Raw genomic sequence first — 19,118 nt, forward strand, 5'->3', positions numbered from 1 at the left:
GGGGCCCTGCCTGGGCGCCGGTGTGATCCCAGGGCCGATACTGCACCACGCCTCTTCCTTTCAATTTTAGGTGGGCGCGAAAAAAGACAGCTTTGGTCTCCACATCGGATCGCAACGTATTTCCCCCCCACCGTGCATTTCTCTCGCTTTAGGAGGGGCGGGAAGAGGGAGCGTACGTGTTGCTGGTGAGAGCCAGCTGGAGGTCACAGCTGGGCACTATGGACAGCGACATCTACCGCTAGCTCCGCAGTCACCATCCCCGGAACCTCAGCTGCCCAACCGAAAGCGAATCCGCCGGCTCCGGGGCGGGGACAGGGGAGGGCCGGCGAGCACCGGGGACGTCCCCGTCCCCACCCCCACCCGGAGCCTAAATGCAGCCAGTCTTTACCTCCCAAGAAGGTAAAACTCCCCGGGCCGTGCATCATAACAATAGCTGACATTTATAGAGGTCCAGCCATGTGCCAGGGACTGGGCTAAGTGTGTTCGTGGATCAGCTCACTAAATCCTCAAAACAATTCCACGCGACAGTTGCCATGATTATCCCCGTTTTACATATGAGCCAAGTGACGTTCAGAGGGGTGAAGTAACCTGCCCGAGTTACCCAGCTATTGGGGGAGGCGGTGGGCATAGTTGTCTTCTGCCACTACACTTTGTAGCTCGGAAGTCCCCCAGAGGCATGGACTCTGGAAGGGCTGAGAGGACCCTGGGAAATAATAATATTAATATTAAAATAATTACTAACATGCATTGAGCACTTATTATGTTTCAAGCACTGATTTCTTTAATTCTCTCATTAACCCTAGGAGCTAAGCCTTCATTTTACAGTCCCACTTTATAGATGGTAAAACAGGCTCAGAGATGTTCCCTAATTTGCCAAAATCACACAGTTGGAATACAAACCCAGTTCTGACTTCTACTCTAACTCCAGGGCTTCACCTTATTTTCAGCCCCTTTATTTTACAGATGGAAAAACTAAGGTCAGAGAAGTGGCTGAGGAGTTATGGCAACAAATCAGGGCCAGAAGTCCGGGGATCTTGTCTCTGACCTCCAGGGACACAAAAGCTTGTTAGGAGTCATGCCCATCTGCTGGTACACAGATATAGCTAGGAATGTTTACCGTTTACTGCTTAGTATTGGAGACCTGCACCCCCTTCACCCCAGATGCTTTCAAACCTGCATTTACACACTTCTGATGGGGTGGGGGCAGGGGAGAGAATAACTAACCTAGCCCATTAAGCCAAGAATGCCAGCAGAGCATTTCTCAAAAGCAGTCCTAGGAAATCTGCATCAGGATCCCCAGGGAGCCCATTAAACAGCTGGAACCTGGGCTTCCCGGACCTACCAGATCAGTTGGGGTGCACAGCAGGGCACTAGCCCTTTAACAAGCTCCCAGGGGCCCTGATGCCCAAGAAAGTGTGGGAATTGCAACCACAGTGGTTTGGGCTTTTCCAGGGAAAGTCTGCATTTCATAAAATTGCAATGCTTAACCCAATGGAATGGATGATTTATTTCAGAAATGGATGCACCTGGCAGCACCTTGTGGGCACAGCAATCCTTTCCAAGACCTGGGGACCCTGCCCATGTCATATAGAAGAGGACCATTTCCATATGGAAAGAGCTGAGCAGCTCACTTGCTTGTAGACAGGTGTCCCCTGGCCCCCTGAGATTTAATCACTGAGGATGCTTTGGAAACTGGGGAGATTTGAGGGTCCCTCTTTGCCCGTCCCTGGAGCCCGCTCAAGCAGCATTTTCACTGGTAACAGAAAGTGGCAGTCTTAAGGGGGCAATTCCTTGTAAAGGGTCCCTTAGGATTGGGGTCTAGGGTGGAGAAACTCAGAGCCCAGCTACTCCTGTGGGGTGGCCTCCGAGGCACAGTGTGAGTGACCTGGGGGCTCATGCCAGGCATTCCTTCATGGGTCCTAAGCCCCAGACACCCCCCCCACCCCGCCCTGAGACGATACAGTGCAAGCCACCCAGAGGTCTCCTGCCATACAGAGCTAAAGAACTTCAGAGAAACCTTGGTGGACATACACCCCAAAACTCTCATTTTTCCAGTGAGAACACTGAGGTCCCAACAGCTTTGTTTGACATTGGGGTACCCACCCTGTCAACTGTAACCTGGATAAAAATGCCTAAGTTTGGGGCTTTGGATTCGGAGCCAGTCATAAACAGAGGAAGGGGGGCTAGGAGACAGATGAGGAGGGATCAAACTGATCGACCTCAGCCCCCAAAAGGCCTCGATCTCATTTGTGAAATGAACAGGCTGGACAGATGTTCCCTAAACCTCTGATGGCCTCGGGTTCCATGGGGGCCAAGAAGCTGGGGATGGGGCAGGGGTAGGGGGCCGAATCAGCATGGGGCCATGGGGGAGCTCTGTGAAAAGTCAGCTGTTACTTCCATCCATTCGGCATCTGGTTTTTCATATCTTAATCGCATCAGCATGGTGGATGGTCACGGGACCCAGATTACATCATGGGGTTAATTTATTACATTTTTGAATACCCACTTGCTGGGAGACTGTTTTTCAAAGGTATTTGCATATTTTTCACCATAACGACAATGTGTAGGAGGGCATCTGGGAGGGAAGGATGGATGTTTAGGAGGAGAGAGAGCTTATTTGCCAACTGAAGCAGGTTCCTGAGGGTCTGCAATGGGAACGGAGAGCAAAGCACTCCCTAGAGACATTTAAATTGAAACTAAGAGCAGGTGAGATGCAAGAAAGTTTTGCAAAGACTGCATGGGTGAAGGAAGATTCCTGGGGTTCACTGAACAGCACACAATGAGTGAATGGGGTGTAATAACAAGCAATGAAGTGTCCAGACCCCTAAGATGCTTCCAGAGTCCCTCCCATTCTCACCATCCCGATCACAGGACATATTATCCATCCCATCCCTGCCTAAGGTTCCCAGGACACCAAACACAGGGAGGTGGGAGGAGCCACAGAGTCAGCACGTATAGCCTGGTGACAATCCCACTGATACCACGATATTCAGGAACCCAGCCAGCTGGGATGCCCCCTGAGCAGAGGCCCAGCCTCATTCATTCTCTTAGTCCAGCACCTCACCAGTGCCTGGCCAAATCCAGGTTCTGAATGAATGTGTGTCCAATGAGCGAATGAAAGAATGAAGGAATGAAATGATGGTGGGCAGTGACTCATTGCCACTTGCCTGACATGAATCCTAATTTAGTCTGGATGAGGAGCAAAGACCTCTGATTTCAGTGCTTGGGCTCTAGGTGGTGGTGTGCAAAGAACAGCTGCTTTCACAAATGAAGCAAGAGCTGCGGAATGCTCACTACGTGCCCCTCACACCCACTGGACTGCTGCTTCTCTCCCCACCACTGCCCCTTAACCAGTTGTGAGGCCTTCCCTTTCCGATTCTCAGTTTCCTCATCTGTAAAATGGGATCATGGTAGCACCAATTCCATAGAGTTGAGTAAGAAGTAAGTGAGATAATGTTTGTGAAAATATAAAGTGCACAATGCCTGGCACATAAATGCCTAATTACTGGCTGTTATGACAATGATATTAAGATTGACACACACACTTGCTAGCTTTGGCAGCACATATACAAAAATTGGAATGATACAGAGATTAGTGTGGCCCCTGTGCAAGGATGACACGCAAATTTGTGAAGCGTTCCACGTTTTTCTAAAAAAAGAGTGGATATATGTGTATGTATAATTGATTCACCTTGCTGTACACCTGAAACTAACACAACATTGTAAATCAACTATACTCCAATAAAAATGCTAAAAAAAGATTGACACACACACTATCTAAGCCCCTAGAGCAAACACTCTGAACCAGCCATCATGCCTTTCAAAACCCCATCCAAAACATCCGTAGCTGTGCCCCTCTTGCCATTTCCATTTCCCAAGGCAGCAGGCAGCCCCCAAGATGCCCTTAAGGTGGGCATGCATCCTCATGGCCCGAGATGCCTAAAGACAAGTGGCTGCGGCTGAAGATAGCTCCTCTCTCCGCTCATCTAGTCTTCTGGTGTGAGGCCTGACCTGCCCAGCTGCCCCAGATCCTGGGGTCCACTGCTGATCTCAGACCCAGGTCAGAGCCCTGACCTTAGGCCAGTAACACTGGGCAGCTTCCAATAGTTCAACCAGGGCAAAGCCCCCATGCCATTCCCTCCCTGAAGTTCTGCTGACTCCACAGTGTCACTGACACCTTGTTGGTCAGGGGGACCTTACAGGTCATCTCTTCTTAAACTTTGAACTTTTATCCACAGAAATGCACAGAGACACTAAATGTTTTCCACAGTTTTAGGGGTTGCCGGGACCTCTGAAGTCATCCTCAACCACAGGGTAAGAACCCTTGATCCAACTCAACTGCCACTTTTTAAAAATAACTGCTTTATTGAGATATAATTCACAAACCATAAAGTTCATCCTTTGAAAGCATGCAATTCAGTGGTTTTTAATAGAGTCACAAAGTTGTGCGTCAATCACCACTATCTAATTCCAGAACATTTCCATCACCCCAGAAAGAAAAACCCGCGCATACATTGGCAGCCACTTCCCCAATCTCGCCTTCTGCCACCCCTGGCAACCAACCACTAGTCTACTTTCTGTCTCTATGGACTTGCCTATTCTGAACATTTCATGTAAATCATACAATATGTGGCCTTTTACGTCTGGTTTGTTTCACGTAGCATACTGTTTTCAAGGTTCACCAAAATTGCGGCATGTACTGGTACTTCATTCTTTTTGTGGCTAAATAATATTCTGCTGTATGAATATACCACATTTTGTTTATCCACTCATCAGGTGATGGATATTTGAGTTGTTTCCACTGTGGCCATTCAAACATGGGGAAACTGAGACCCAAAGTCACCATAACCTAGATGGGATAGGAGTCCAGACCTCTCCTAACATCCACCTTTTCCTGCAGCATCGCTCTGGGAGGACCCAGAGAACAGAGTCCCAGCATGGCAAAAGATCGCCCCACTGGCGAATAGCCATCGCAACAGCATTTGAACCAGAGGATCCAATAACCTGCTTCTGGTTCAGTAAATGCTGGGCCACAGCTTCATCCTTGACAGAGAGAATCATACCCACCGTCCCCCTCCCAGGCCTAAGCCACCGTCACCTCTTCTCTGCCACTGTTCCTAGCTGGTCTCCCTGCTTTCGTCCTTGCCAAATGCAGTCTATTCTCAACTTTGGGAATCAGAGTGAATTTGTTAAAACCTAAAAGTCAGATCATGTCTCTGCTCTGCTCGCAACCCAATCCATCCTGGTGCCTGCCCATCAGGCTGATAATATTACAATAACAATAGCAGATAATTTTTCTAGAGCATATCCTGTGGGGGTCAGGACCTTAGGAACATTATCTCCTTACACAGGCCACTGCACTTAATCCTTGAACCCTGAGAGTTACGGATAACGGTGAGCTCAGAGAGGTTAGGCCCCTTGCCCAAGCATATGGGGAATGAATGACAGCAGAAGAGGAGCCCAGGCATCTAACCTGACTACAGAGCGGAGCTCTTAAAACTCTGAGGCATAATTTGCCACACTGGAGAAAGAAGAAAACAGTCGAAATGGAAGCCGCTGGGCCAGCTCTGGGCTCCAGGCAAGACTGCTGCTTCCCGCGAACGCGATCCCGCCCCACCGCTCTTTGATCTTTGCAGCGCCTGCGGCCCCCCTGACCCCGCGGTGAGTTATGGGGGCCGCGAGACCCATAACACAGCATTCCGGGACTCCCAGGGTCGGCAGGACGCGGCACCCTGCTCGGTGATGGATGAGCCACCCCTAGCGCTGGCTTTGTCCTGCCTGGGCCGGGTTGGGGAGCATCAGACCTACTTTGGACGGGGCGTGGCTAGAGGCGGACCGCGTGTGTGTGTGTGTGTGTGTGTGTGTGTGTGTGTGTGTGTTGGGTAGGGGTATTGTCTTTTTCCCTTCCCTCCCAGGGTGTGTGAGTGGGGAGGGGACACTAGCGCAGCCGTCAGTGCTCCCAAGTCTCACCTGGTAGCGCTTTGAAGACCCCCCTGGACCCCCAAGTCGAAGAGCGACCCCTCCCAGAACCTCGCCCCCCACTCTGCGCACTTTCGGAGGCTACTGAGGCCCCGCGGTGGCCCGTTCCTCCTCCCTCGCACAGGGCATTTCTTCCGTCCCATTTGACAGCCTAGGCGGAATAATCCTTTTGGGGAACCGCCGGCCTCTGCGCTGCCAGACGCGGCCTCAGCTGAGCGCTCAGCTCCGATCCATTGTTGGGGTCCGCCAGGGACCTCCTGCCGCGGCCCTTTGTCGCCCGCTCCCTGCCGGGCCGCTCCAGATGCGCCACCGCTGCCCGCGCCCCGCCCGTCCCACGCGCCCCGGGCCGCGCCGAGGCGGCTCTTCCGCACCGGGAGGAGTGGGCCCGCCTCTCCCGGTGCCTGCACGGCCGCCCGGCTGCGCCCGCCTTTGTCTACCTTCTTTGTCTGCCCCGCGCCTTCGCGGCGGCGGCGGCTAGGCCTCTGGGGAGGGGGCCCGGAACGCCGAGCGCAGCTGGCGAGGGCGCGCCGGCTGCGAGCGCGCGGGCCCCGGCCCGGGGCTGCCCCTCGGCTGGGGGCAGTGGAGCCCGCTCGCCGCCGCCCCTCCCCCGTCCCCTCCGCGTGCTCCCGCCCCCTCCCCTCACGCCCGCCCCCTCCCCCTTCCCTCCAGCCCAGCTCAGCCTCGGCACATCCTCCTGCCGCCCGCGCACCTCTCCGCGCGGTCCCGGCTTCGCGGCTCGGCCTTCCGCCGCGCTCGGCTCCCGCAGGCGCTCGGCCCCGCGCCCCTCGGCCCCTGCCCCGCCGGTTGGACAGGTAAGGCTTGGCCTTGGCCCGCCCCTGGCTCCGCCCCCCCGCCTCACCTGGCTGCGCGCCGGGACAAAGGTGGGCTACCTGGAGCGCTCAGGGGCGGGGCGCGCCGCGGACTGAGGCTGGAGGTGAGGATGCTGCTTTCCTCCCTGCCCTCCCGGTCCTCGGACCCGTCGGTCAGTGGGTCCGCCGCCTCCGCTCCTCGCCGCGTCTCCCCTCGGCTCCTGGCTCTGCTCCTGGGCCCCTCAGCCGCCCGCCTTCCGCCGGACACTCACTTTTCCACGTTCTGACACTGCCTAGCGTGCGCCCTTGCCGCCCTCTTCCGGACGCGGCTCTCGCCCACTCTCCTCCTCGGCACTAGCCTTCTCCCTCTGGGACCCGGTCTCTCTTTGTCTCTCTGTCTCTGAGTCTCCGGGTGGTCTCTCAGGCTGGGGACCCCAGTCTGACATCGTTTGAAGAAGCTTGGAAGATTCCCTAAGCTCCGGACAGAGCTGGCAGGAGTGCCCTCTGCTTCTTTCGAGGCTGCCTACGGGGCTGAGGTGTGTTGCAGGTAGAGGGGGGTTCTGGCTGCGCCGCCCCCCCCCCCACCCGCCAGCACTGCCCAGTTCCTCGCGCTAGCAACCCCGACAGCGCTGGCCTCGCTCTTCTGGCCCCGGCTCGGGCTCCCTCCCTCTCCACTGCTGGCTTTTCTCCAGCCGCGCGCCGGGGTCTCAGGCGCCTTCGGGAGCCCGGAGCCAAGGTTTGAGTCGTGAGACCTCTTGGGTTTCCCGCCAAGTCTTGCCTTACTCCACCGGGTGCTCCCTCTGCCCTCGCCTCTGTCTGGTCTCTCTTGCGTGGAGCACTCTTCCATGTTGCCCACCTCCCAGCCTGGTGGCATGCAGGAAGTGTCCCAGTGCTGGTTCAGTACCATCCCTCTGGGGCCAGGCAGACGGAGGCTGAGGGAGTGATCTTGGACAAAGGGACGCACTTCTGTGAGCCTCAGGGTCCCCTTCATAAAACGGGGATAATAGCACCTACCGATGGGGATATATGTGAAAGCAGGGAAAAAAACATATTGGATGCCAGCGAGGCACACACTCGGTGGCCACGAGGGATTCTACAGTCCCAGTCCGTGGGTGGGGTGGGAATAGGGGGTCCACAGGAAGGGGGAAATGGATCAAAAATTCAGGCTTAGAGACACTGCAGAGAAACCTGACTGTGGCCCCTCCCGTATCATGGTCACCTCCCCCTACACACTGTTGCAGGCACTCTTCTCTCTTTCTCTCCCTCCTCCTCTCTGCTTGTCCTAAAATCAGAGCTTAAACATCACAAGGAAAAGGGTGTCTGCTATCAAAATGAGATCAATGTGGCTGTGTCGATGTTGCCAACAGCTGGTCATTGATCAGGAGGCATCCATGTGACTCGTTCCCAATTCTGAATCTCTGTCTTGCACCCATTTCTTTTCTAATGGCTCTCGCTCACGAGCCATTTCCTTTCCTCTGGGGGGGATTGTCTTTTGGACCCTGCACCTGTTGTGTAATCACCCAAACCCTCTGACCATCGTCTATGTCATCGTGACAGGTGACACACCACCCCAGGAGTCCGGCAGTGATGTGGGCTTAGGGCCATAATGAGGGCAACTTCGGAAGAGGGACATCTTCTTCCGGCTGGAAAGTTCTGGGTTCCCCTAGCTGAGCTTTTTTTTCAGCCACAGCCAGAGCTAGCAACTAGTGCCTTTCTCTTTAGAGAGGCAAGAATGGGACTGGAAACACCCACAGACACACACACACACACACACACCATCCGGACTCCTGCTCACAATCCTTCCTGCCACTTTCTCTGCCTCTCTTCCCACCGTTCAATTCACCCCGCTCCGCATCCCTAAATCTCTCAAAAGCTCCCTGTTTCCACTAAATTAACTATGCTGCCTGCCTCCCATCACACCCCCGTCGGCATCTTGGGTTTCAGCCATGACGGAGGGCCGATCATCTCCACGCCCTGACTGCCTCCGAGCTTTTGCTAGGGCTCTTCCCTCTATCTAAAATGTCTCCCTTTGCAGGCCAAGGTCAGATGGCCCCTCCTGTGGGGAGCCCTCCTGCTCTCCCTTGCCCCCCTGTCTCTCCCGCGGTCTGCACTTCCCTGGGCGGGGCTGGGTCTTGTTCCACTTGGGGCCCCAGTGCCTGAGACACAGCAGGTGCTCTGTCCATATTTGTTCTAATATATGGAATCCTTGGCCAAGGAGATAGGAATGAACTGAAAATTGCAAGCCACAGGTTATCCGTGGGTTCCAGTGGGTCCTGCTGGCCAGGCCAGGGGCAGAGTTTGCCCTAGGGCAGACTGGTGAGGTTGTGGAGCGGGAGCAAGCCTCCTGGAAAGTCCCTGTGGTACTGGGGGCTCTGCACGCCTCCAAAAGATGAGGATGATTTCTGTGCCTGATGCGAACAGAGGAAATCGGCTAGACAGGGAAGCGACTGCCCAAGTTCAGCAGACTAGCTTAGCAGCTCTGTGACCTGGACCTTCACTTGCCTCAGCCAGAAATGTGGCAGAGCAGGGGTTTTGCATCCTGGCCTCCCTGACTCCACAGCCTGGGAAGAACAGGAGCTCCCGGGGTGGGGAGGAGTCATACTAACATCCCTCCACTGGCCCATTCAGGTGCCATCCGCCTCTCTTCCTGGTCCAGGCCCTCTGCTTGTCCTACCCCAGCCCTTCCTCTCAGTGGGCCACTGTAGCCAATGGGACACAGCCTTTCCCAGGAAGGACCCTGCCATTAGAGGCCCTGCCACCACCCTCACACCGGTTCCCAGCTTTGGCAGCCTCGCACACCACAACACCATGGCCTGGCACTGACCATCTGGGACACAACCCTGAGTGAGTGTAGGGATACCAGTGCTAGAATCCAGAGCAGCTGGGATAAAGTAATTGCAGACCTCACGTTTTTAGGGGCCCCCTCTGTGCCAGGCGCTGGGTTCAGGCCCCCACCGTGTGTCATCCCTGAAAGTCACAGTATCAGCACTAGTATTAGTTACTGAGTTAGCATGAGGCGTGGTCAAAGAGTCTGCCTTTGGAGTCAGGTGGCCACAGGTTCAAATCCCAGCCCTACCACTCTCTCTACTGTGTAACCTTGAGCAAATCCTTCAAATCTTTGTCCCAGTGTTGAACCATCGTTACTATTGTTATTACCTGAAAAGTATTGTCCACTTCAATGGGCTGAATTATAAACTAGATAATACTTATAAAGCTCTAAGCCTAGAGTAGTTGATGCCCTATAAATGACACCCAAACAAACATTCATTTTTCAGATGTGGGATTGAAGCCCAGAGAGGTTAATTGACTTGTCCAGGGTCACACAGCTATTAAATGCTGGAGCCAGGATTCACACCCAGGCTTGTCTGACTCCAGGTGTCTTTCTACTCCACACTGACCTCTGCCAGAACTGACAGTGGGCATTTTGTCACTTGATGATTAAGTGATGGGTGCAACCAAATTGTCTGGGAACCAAGATAATGAAATTTGGGGAATAGGGGGCCAGGAGGATGGCTTAGGAGAGGAGGAGGGGTGGCGAGTACCTGTAATGTAGCAGGAGGTAGGACTCCACTCCCTCCCCCCAAAACAACACCCCTACATCAGTTTTTTCGAGGTGTGAGGCCTTAGGAGGGTGGGAATTCCCGAGGCTGCTGTTGCAAATAATAAAAGCAGATGGTGCTGCCCCTGCGGGAAAGCCAAACCTCATTTGCCAAGACAATGGTCCCCTCCAGGCTGGCCTGGGCTTGTGCTGACCTGCCCCACCGAAGCCATCGATCACCCCACCGAGGACTGAGGACGTGGCCACCTGTGCCTGCCCCCTGCACACGCAGGCACAGATGCACAAACACTTCCAGGAACCCACCCCCAAGCCCCACTCCCACTCTTTCCCCTCCTCATAATAACAACAGCTACTGTTTGTTGCACCCTTACTGGGTACCACTCACTCTGTATACCTTTGCCTCCCCTCATTCTCGCAACCTCCAGCATTTTACAGGAGAGGAAACCGAGGCTCAGAGAGGTCAAATGACTTGCCCAAGGTCACACAGCTCTTTCCACTCTGGTCAGGGGGGCTCTCCCATGGCTCAGCTTAATGGGTTTGGGCTGACATTTTTGTGTTTGAATCAGTAATAGTTACATCTGTGCCTCAATCTTTCATTAGGCCTGTGGCCTCCCTGCCGGGTCAGAGCGGGGACACCTGGAGGGCAAGGACTGTGTCTTTGCCCACAGAATAGAAGCTCCCTCCAGCAAAGTGTATGTTTTCCCCATGTTCTGGGAACTTCCAAGGCCAGAGCTGTGTCTCCCCTATCAGATTGGGAAATCCCTAAGGGCAGCAACAGGATCTCCCCTGTTACACTGGAGGCTTCCTGGGGCAGGGGCTGCTTTTCTTGCTCAGACTGAGAGCTCCCTGAGGACAGGAGCCGTGTCTCATCAGTCTAAGAGTCCGCCAAGGCAAGACCTAGATCTTCCCTGTTACAGTGGGAGCTCCCCAGGGCCAGGGCTATTGTCCCCAATCAGACTGGCAATCTCCAGAAGCAGGGACAAGGTCTTCAGACCAGAGCAGTTTCCCTTGCATGGCACCCAGGTCCTGCACCCAGAGGAGCTCAGCAAGTGGTGACTGTCTGGTTCACTGTCCCTGGCAGTCTCCACCCTGGTGCTCCACGGGTCAAGAGGCAGAGTTCTCTGTGTGAGGCCAGGTTGGCGCAAAGGCATGTGGAGGGGTAGGTGGGGCTCTGGCTGTTCTGAGGCCTAGGGGGGCTGAGAGGCCCCTTCCTATTGGACAGGAGGCACTTTGGGGGCCATAGAACCTCAGGGGGGCAGGGGAGATGGGTAGGGACTAGCTCAGGACTGTCAAGGCCAATCCACCAATGAGTACCCCCCAGGGCAGATGTTTCAACTCTTATCTCCCCTCCCCCCTTCCAGGGAGCTCATCTTTGCTGCCTTCCATCCCACCTACACAGCCTGAGTTCCTTCCATACCTGGAAACCTCTCCTTCCCCAATCACACAGAAGTCCTCATTTCCTAAATAGTCAAAATCTCATGACAGGCTAATAATCCCATTTCACAGACAGGGAAATCATGACTCATGATGAGGTGTGATGGTGGGAGGATCGTGGGAGGGGCTAGGGAGACAGAATCTAGTCCCAGATTGACTTGGGAAGAGCACAGCCCAAGAATTTAGGATCCCCCTCCCCTCCCCCACTCTCATTGAGGACATAACTGGTTTTGGTTTTTTTGTTTTTTTTTAACATCTTTATTGGAATATAATTGCTTTACAATGGTGTGTTAGTTTCTGCTGTATAACAAAGTGAATCAGCTATACATGTGCATACATCCCCATATCTCCTCCCTCTTGTGTCTCCCTCCCGCCCTCCCTATCCCACCCCTCTAGGTGGTCACAAAGCACCGAGCTGATCTCCCTGTGCTATGCGGCTGCTTCCCACTAGCTATCTATTTTACATTTGGTAGTGTATATATGTCCATGCCACTCTCTCACTTCGTCCCAGCTTACCCTTCCCCCTCCCCGTGTCCTCAAGCCCATTCTCTATGTCTGCGTCTTTATTCCTGTCCTGCCCCTAGGTTCTTCAGAACCTTTTTTTTTTTTTTTAGATTCCATATATATGTGTTAGCATAACGGTATTTGTTTTTCTCTTTCTGACTTACTTCACTCTGTATGACAGTCTCTAGGTCCATCCACCTCACTACAAATAACTCAATTTCGTTTCTTTTTATGGCTGAGTAATATTCCATTGTATATATGTGCCACATCTTCTTTATCCATTCGTCTGTCGATGGACACTTAGGTTGCTTCCATGTCCTGGCTATTGTAAACAGAGCTGCAATGAACATTGTGGTACATGACTCTTTTTGAAATATGGGACATAACTATTTTGATTGAACAATTACAACTACTCATTTTCCAGCCCTGGGGGAATCCACTCCCCCTAAAGAAGACAGGAACCTGCTGTCTTAGATGCTCTAAGACCCCAACTGGAGTTCCAGGTTTGTGGAGCTGACTACCAGGTGGCCCCACTGGTCTAAGAGCAGAAGGGGGTACCTGGGGATGGCCACCTCCATTGTCCGATTCCAGCCATTCCAGGAAGTGTCCAGTCAAGTCATGAGGAGGTGCCAGAGGGAAGAGTCAGGCAGATAATTCCAAGTTAGAGCATTCCTAAAATCTTCACGGCAGTATGGAAACAAAATCAGAGATAATTCCTGCATCTCACAAAATCTGTCCTAAGCACTACGGACTTGGGGTTCTGGGCATACAAACACTGCCCCCAGGGCTCCCAGGGATGAGAGTGGAGTGAGAGTTCTTTATATATTAAGGAGTTAATCTCTTGTCTGCTGTATGTGTTGCAGAAATGTCCACTGAAGAGTTTTAAGCAGGAAAGCTAGTGTCCGATTTGTTCTTCTGACCACAAAGTGGAGGGTGTTTGGGTGATAAGCTGGGGCCTGGGCAGACAGCAGCACCGAAGGCTGTTTGTGTTATTGGAAACATGGCAGGGAATGTGGCAAGAGTTCTGTGATAAGGGGGCACCCACACAGAGCCCAGTCTGGCCTGAGGCAGCTACTGTGAAGGACAGAATTCAGCCCTTAGTGTCAGGGTCCCCAGAGATGCCCAGCAGGCCACAAAACTCCAGACCCACTTCCCCCTTAAGCCAGGAGAGCTCATCACCTGTGGCTAAGAATACTGGCTCCCAGATTGCCCCAGAGGAAGGCTGGGTTCTCTTAAGGGAGCAAGATCCCCTTGGAGACGTTTCTTGGCCTCTCAAGGGTAGAGGTCCCTTCTGGTCCAGGTTTAGCAGAAGGCAGCTACCTTCCAGTTTCTTATGAGCTAAAGAGGGTTAGGATGTTTCCATGTGGAGGGTCCTTTCAAGACCTGAGCTGTGGCCAGAGGAGTGGCAGGAATCAGGGCCCCTTCCTGTTCAGATCCCTGACCCCCAGCACTGTGCACCCCTTTCTGAAGAGTCCTTGAAAGATAGAAGTGTCCCAGTCATCCCAGAGACCGCTGTACTGGTCTCAGGATGCCCATCCCAGCGGCTCGGTGGGTTAGGGTTTCATCTGTGTGCTGGGGGTCAGTCACGGTTAGAGAGGTGACCAGAGCAAGGCAGAGCTCCTCCAAAAGCGAATGAGAGGGAGGGCTGGCCCAGGAATGGGCTTGTTATCGTCACACATGGTTGTGTTTTGTCTTTTTTTTTTTTTGGCCAAGCTGCTTGCGGAATCTTAGTTCCCCGACAAGGGATTGAACCTGCGCCCTCGGCAGTGAAGGTGCAGAGTCCTAACTACTGGACCGCCAGGGAATTCCCACGTTTTGTCTTTGAACATTCACAAATATGTCCTCTGAATTCATGCTACTTCACAATACCTGTCCCTGGTCCCTGGGGGCTCACTCCAGAACCTGGAGGATATGATGTGCCATCCCTCCCCACAGGGGGCTGTCAGTTGGATAGACAGACAGATGGAGGAGTCTTGTCACTGTGGATCACTAATTCCTAGGCTCCCTTGGCAGACCGAGCCCTCGAGACCATCTAATCTAACCCAGTGATCCAGTGGTCTTCTTCCCCTACGTGCCCCCCCCCATTATTTTTTGCGCAGTACAAATCATTTCCCATGAAATCTTATCCATAATCCCAACATATAAAATCAATAAAGGCAGCATTTTATGAGCGGTGTAGCACCTCACCAACACCACCAATAATCTCTTCCCCAAACCAAAATTTTCTCCATTTCGTGCAGATACAGTTTCAAGCCCTACATGCCGTCAGACTCTCTTCAGCCTCTCCTCCATGGAGATGCTGTGTGACCACTGTTATGCCCCCACTGTACAATATTGCCTATTTTACAGTAAATCAAGGAGAAAAAAGAAGCTGTCTTCAATGGTATAAAAGCAGGCTATGGATGTCAGTTGCATTTGTCGATATGAGACCTAGCCTCTAACAGGCTTTGGTCGTTGGTGTCCAGGAAATCCTGGAGCATGTCAATAAGTAGCTGCAAATGGCAACAGTTCTTTTAAACTGCTCACCCTGCATCCCTGGAACACTCTTCAGTGACCCGGGAGAAGGCCAAGTTATTGTGGGGTTGTGCCCGAGCTAAAAGTGTGTAGAGGACGCATTTGAGAGTGTCTGTTGTTTTTACCTACAGTTTTCAAAATAGTTTAACAAATATTTTTTAAAAGTGAGGTTAGAATCACATGCTTAGAGAACCCCTGAAGCATCTCTACCAAATATGGTGGCTCAAATGTGTCACTTTCACACGCGAGAAGGAGGCGCAGCGTCAGGGAGGGGGGTTGACGGCCAAGTTCTCCTGGTGGGTGGTTGTCTGGCTCACAGCCTGGACTGAGCGTCATAATCCCTAGGCTCCATCAGAGCATCACGGATATTCCTGGCCTGGGATTCCCATCGGACCCCCTTCAGCCAGCCCTGCTCCCGCCTCCCACCCCCCCCACCCGCCCCCTTCTCCCGTCCAACCCATCAGGCATCGGCTGAGCTGATCAGTAAAGGAGGAATTCAGGCCTCACTGTTGTCTGCCAGGCAGGTGGGCAGGAGCTCCCCTAGTCGCCCGGCCCCCAAATGCAAGGCTGTTATGGGGATGGGGGAGGGGGCTCAGGAATCAAAGCGAGCTCCGGGCTCCATCAACTGCCTTCATTTGCATGTAACACCGCCTCCCTGCAGGCTTCTGGATGGAGACCACGCTGGCAGTTCAACTCTGCACAGTATGGGGACAGGATAAGGGCACGAGACAAGCCCCTTTCCCCTCCTTTGTCAGTTTCCTCTTCCCAGCTGCCTGGTACCCCTCTCCGGGGCCCTGGCTGCACTCACAGCAATGGCAAGAGATTACCCAGGGGAGGCAGGAGACGCCCTACAAAGCTCAGTGGACGGGCGACGGGGTGCAGAGAGAACCCAGGCCTTGAGGTGGGGCTTTGTCACTCACCAGTGGTGTCACCTTGTGTTTGTGGCTTACCCTCCCAGAGCCTGGGTTTCCTCATTTTAAAAATAATGGAGAACAACCTGCCCTGTGCAGGGCAATTGAGAGGATGCAATAAGAAACGGATGAAGTAAGCTTGTAAGAGCCTGGGCTTTCCAGCCGCTCAGGGAGTGGCAGCTCCTAGGATGACGATTGCTCTTGTTCAGTTTAGTTTTTAAGGAGTCGCTAGTAGATCTCTGTTGTGAGACGGCTGTCTCTGGGTTCTGGATGGTTCTCAAGTCCCTCGACTGCCCTTGTCCCGGGCGACTGAAAGCTGTTGAGCGTCCCCAGTCCTGGGGGAAAGCGACCCAGGCCCAAAGGAGCAGGCTTTATGCGCAAACCTCGGGCAGAACCATCCCGGGCTGACGGGGGTGGGCGACGTGGGGCACCTGCTGCCCCTTTTCTCCCAGCTGCTTGGTGCCCTGGGAGGCAGCCTCCAGCTGGCTTGCAGACCGGCAGAGTGGATTGGAGCCCGCACCGCTGTGGATCCTTGGTGCGGCTTCTCTAGCAGCCCGCGTTCCCTGAGTGGCTCTTTGCCAGGCTGGCATCTTGGCTGCTGGAATGTGCCAAGATTCAAGTACAAATGCTGTGGGCTTGGGGACAGGGCTCCGTGCAGTCTTCAGGGCAAAGAGGTGCCAGGATCCCCAACGCTCACTCAGCTCTCTCCTCTCTCTCTCTCTCTCTCTGTCGCACACACACACAAACACATGCACCCTCCCTGGGAATTTTTTACGATCTTCTGCTCAGGTGTCAGTTTGATTCCATTCCGATCCGTAGTTATCAGTGCCTATTATTTGCAGGGTCTTGTAAATCTGACAGGAACAGAGGGGAAAGGGATCTTCCCCAGATCTTCTCAGGGACTTTATTTTATTTATTTATTTTAATATTTATTTATTTATCTGGCTGCGCCGGGTCTTAGTTGCGGCTTGCGGGATCTTTAGTTGCGGCATTCGGGATCTTTTAGTTGTGGCACGTGAGATCTAGTTCCCCGACCAGGGATCGAACCCGGGCCCCCTGCATTGGGAGTGTGGAGTCTTAACCTCTGGACCACCAGGGAAGTCCCTAGTCAGGGACTTTAAACAAGGCTGATTGCCCCAGCAGGAAATGAGCCGGGCAGAGCTGGGTGGGAGCCCCGAGGGGGGAGTTTTCTGCCAGAAGGGACATTTGGGACGAGTCCCAGAGGATGGGCAGGATTTCCACAGAGAGAGAGATGGGGGTGAAGAGGAGAGGCTGCTCCGGGCAGAGGGAACAGCCTCAGTGAGAAGAGAGACACAGGAAAGCTGGGAGGTGCTCGAGGCCCAGGGCATAGTCTCTATCGGCTGTGACAGGGAGGAAATAGAAGTCAGGGCTGCAAAGTTAGGTTGGGGCCACATTATACAAGATCTTGAGTGCCAAAGTGAGGAATCTGTGGTTAAATGGGAAAGGGATAGGGAGCCATGGACAGTTTGGGGCAGGAGAGGGTCAGGATCAGAGGAGTTTGGCAGCAGTATGGGCTGGGTCCGGGGGCTGGATGGTGCTGATATTCACCCAGGAGAGGGATGGCCTCTCAGGTGCTTCAGCCTGCACGCTGAAATCCCCCCTCCCTGCCCCAGGCTGGCCGCGTACATGATTCGTGGGGTGCAAAGGGTGGGAGGGAACCAAGATGGCACTGAAGTTGGGGTTCCTGGGTATGATGAACAGACCCATGGCCACCGGCAAGGGCTTGGTAAGAGGACTTCATTGGGAGAGATGGCAAGTATGGGTGGGGTCGTGATGCACCAGGGTGTAGGGTTGGGATAGGGCTGGGCTTCAGCTCCTGGCTCTGCAGGGGAGGATCTGTCCTCTGGGACTAGGGCCCAGGCTGGTCACGGAGCTCAGAGGCTGGCTCCGGGTCACTGATCGGCCTCATGTGTGTCCACAGGGACAGCACACTGCCCATACACGCCGCGGGGCTGTCCCCCCCTCACCCCTCTGCCAAGCCTCATCTGGTCCCTTGCCTGCACTTTTTGGGTGTCCCGCCTTGCTCCTCGCTACTCTCAAGGTGGAGGGATTCTGTTCACCGGGCCAGTGTCCCAAAGGCTCCCTGTTGATGGTGCCCTGTGGGTTTCTCCCAGGTTATCGATGTGATGTCCCCGCAGACAGAAGGGCGGGGCTGGGTCAGGTCAGCATCCAACACAGACTCAGCCTTTCTCAGCCACAGGGAGAGGAGGGTGGAGTCTGGTAAATGCAGCCTGGCATCTGCCTGAGGCCTGGAAATAGGGTTGGAGGGGTCCCCGGGAGCAGAACAATGCTTGACTGACAGGCCTCTCAAAGGGCTCCTCCTTCTCCCACCTGGCTGCCTCAGGAGTGCAGGCCTGGCCTGAGCACCGGCCTCCCGGGCCCTCGTTATGGGAAGGCTGGGGCTGAGGCCGGTGGGGCAGAGCCCAGGGCAGTAGAGGCCCTCACCTCCCAGGGGACCACTACACGCCAGCTGGGGGATGAAGGAACAGCAGGATATCTCTTCCCAGAGTGGGTCAGTCTGTCCTCCCCACCACTTCAAGGGCCCCTCACTCCGCGTTGGCTAACGGTGAACCTGGGGTGGGATGGCCAGTGCAGGGGCTGCAGGAACTGAGGGGGCTGGAGGGAGAGACGCCAGCAGTCATCCCCAGGCCACCAGGCTTTCCTCAGCCCTGGGCAATTACAAGGCCACAAATCACAAGGAAACGGTTGTGTAAGCACCTCTGTGAACCTAATGGAATATGCAGGGGGCCCAGGGAGGCCATAAAAATTCAATCAGCCTGGCTAACCTGGTGCCCAGCTCAGCTGGATGCAGTGAGGTTGGTGTAGGGGGGAGGGCTATGGGGGAGGGGCCCCAGGGGGTGGGACACTCCCATCATCCCCCAGCCACGAGTCTCCTGAGCCTTAGCTCCAAGTCCTTCTGGAGCATCCGGGGGTTCCGACTCTCCCTCTGGCACAGAGGGGGGAGCAGTGAGGTCCCCTGAGGAGACCCCACTTCTGGTGCAGAAGGATGGGCTGTCCCCAGTGTAGGTCAGAGGTAGCTCACCCCACCCTGCAGGGTCAGAGTCCAGCCTCCAAAGCTCCCCAGCCCCAGCAGGGACAGTGCCTGCCATGTCAGAACCTGCCTGGAACTTGGAGGAAAAGAAAAGGCGAGGCCTGGGCTGTCCTGGGACAGCACGTGGGAGATCAGAGCACAGGCATAGCAGTTGCATAAATGCCACATACTCCGTGTGACAGCCTCTCTGAGCCTTTATTTCCACTTCAGAAAATAATAGGCGTTACTTCAGAGAGTCGGTGAAAGGACCAAGTGATAGAAATTCACACCAAACGCTGAACACTATTCTTACTTACAGCACGTGCTCAAATGCTATTATTCCATTTGTTTGAATT

The 19,118-nt window shown here is 54.1% G+C and overlaps 1 non-coding gene across 1 annotated transcript; it reads left to right on the forward strand.

The window, feature by feature from the left end:
* Positions 1-3,545: 3,545 nt before the first annotated feature.
* LOC132354602 (U6 spliceosomal RNA) lies at positions 3,546-3,649 on the forward strand. The gene has a single exon (XR_009499344.1). It is a non-coding gene; the product is annotated as a U6 spliceosomal RNA (small nuclear RNA).
* The last annotated feature ends 15,469 nt before the right edge of the window (positions 3,650-19,118 follow it).

The sequence above is a fragment of the Balaenoptera ricei genome, chromosome 1 (genome assembly GCF_028023285.1).
Source record: "Balaenoptera ricei isolate mBalRic1 chromosome 1, mBalRic1.hap2, whole genome shotgun sequence".
NCBI lineage: Eukaryota > Metazoa > Chordata > Mammalia > Artiodactyla > Balaenopteridae > Balaenoptera > Balaenoptera ricei.